We start from the raw sequence: 2359 nt of genomic DNA on the forward strand, positions 1-2359 counted from the left end.
TAGTTTGCGATAACCTACTAGGCTTGATTGCTTGAACCCATAACCTCATTTAAGAGAGTCACTCCCTGTTACTAGACCACAAAGTTTTTATTGCTTGGATTAATTAAACAACTTGTATGTTTTTCTTATTGCTTGGATTAAACAGATTATATGTTTTTTTTTAAACATATATTCTAATTTTTGCCAATTCCATTACCAAGTATAACTTTTCCTATTTTTATCCAATGGGTTGTTGAACTTGGAAGTCTAAAGAAATCTAGAATAAAGTCATATTGGCTTCTTCTTCTTCTTCTTCTTTTTATTTTTTTATTTTTTTTACATATATTCTAATTTTTGCCAATACCATTACCATGTATAACTTTTCCTATTTTTATCCAATGGGTTGTCGAACTTGGAAGTCTTAAGAAATCTAGAATAAAGTCGTATTGGCAATTATTGATTTTTTTTTTTAGCCTAGGGTTTCCATCGTTGTACACAATGACTAATTCCTAGTTGAATTGTAGACACTTCTATTGGATGTGACAGTTGGTCTGGAAATTTAAAATTGTTTCATACCCAAAACCAAGGATCAAACCCTTGACATTTGGTTGAGGATGGACGAGCCCATTCCACTCAACCACACCTAAGGTTTATATTGGCAATTATTGATGAAAATAGGGAAAATTGCCAAATTGACTTGGTAGGATATGATGTGTGCAAATAGCCAAATCGGTGAATTTTAAATTTTGGACGTGTTCATAGAAGTTATATATAATATTTGGTCTTGGTCGTCTTGGGTGGCTTGACATTTTATTTGTATTCCCTTTAAGAGGGTGTGCTAATTTTTTCCTCTTGGCATCCAAATCAAACAAGAAAAATATTAAGGGTTGCCAACTAGAGTCATAAGAAGATATTTACTCAATATACACTCTGAGTACTGATTGTGAGTTTTTCTCGTAACCAAAAAACAAAAAACAACATTAAACTTGGCAATTATGGTGGTCTGGGGTGGCTTGTCATTTTATTTGTATTATCAATTACACCATTCCCTGGAGCTACTTAATCTTTTCATACATTGACATACATACATTAATTATTTTTATGTTAAGTCTTTTTAAATCGGTCACAAGAATTTTTTTTTTTTTTATATCGTAACTTGATTACAATTATTTTTTTAATGTGTGTCAAGTATATTAAAATATATATTTTGATAATGACTACTTACTTACTTTGATATCATACAAAAATCTATTATTAATAATTTCTTTGATTTACGGACCACAACCACTATAAATTACTAAATTATCAATTTAATGATATTTGAAATAATTACGCGAACAAAATGTGACTTTAGTGTATTTTTTGCTATTTAATCCTAAACGAAATTTTTGTATTTAATTAGGCCATGAACTTTGATTTTTTTATCCAATTGAGTCCTCTGTACTGTTAAGATAGCTTGGTAATTTCACTAGCTTGGTAATTTCACCACTATTAATAGCCAATTTAGTATAGTAATTTTACAAAAAGTTAGTCTTTGATTATAATGATTTTACTCAATTTAGTCCTGGACTATAGTGTTTTTTTTCTCGATTTAGTTCGTGATTCTAACAGCATCAAAGTCGATGATCTAATCAATCATAAAAAGTAGTCTAGGACTAAATCGAGAAAGCTTTTATATATATATATATATATATATATATATATATATATATATATATATATATATATATATATATATAATGCTCAAGTGCAGTTGTGCGGTGAGAGAAGAGCCATTGATCTTGCAAAAATCAACGTCCAAGATTAACAACGTTTAAAAAAATACACGATGGTAATTTAGTCATTTTCCATATGGGTCAAACTTAGAGTGCGTAGGGTTTGTGCTTAAGGTGCGCCGTGCTCTTTCTTTAGGTGCGTGCAATTGAGAACTTAAGGTGCGTAAGTTATGTGCTTAAAGTGCGCGCTTTTCCTTCTTAAGGTGCGTGATTTCTGTGATTAAAGTGTGTTAGTTCTTTAGTTGATAACTTAAGGTATGTTTTTTGTTGAAACTTAAGGTGCTTGATTTTTCTTCTTAAAGTGCGTGATTTTCCTTTTAAGTTTCGTCTTTGTATCACTAAAGGTGTGCTATTGTTATAAACTGAAGGTCCGTGATGTTAATAATTAAGGTGCACCATTTTAACACCTAAGGTGCATGTTTCTATCATTGGAAGTGCGTCATTTTTAGCATATGCTTTTTAAAAAAAAAAAAAAAATTCATTGATTTGAGCTGTTGATCTAGATTTGATCAACAACTCAAATCTAACCGCATAACCGCACTCAAATATATATATATATATATATATATATATATATATATATATATATATATATATATATATAT

This window comes from Ipomoea triloba, chromosome 5 (assembly GCF_003576645.1).
Source record: "Ipomoea triloba cultivar NCNSP0323 chromosome 5, ASM357664v1".
NCBI classification, from domain to species: Eukaryota; Viridiplantae; Streptophyta; class Magnoliopsida; order Solanales; family Convolvulaceae; genus Ipomoea; species Ipomoea triloba.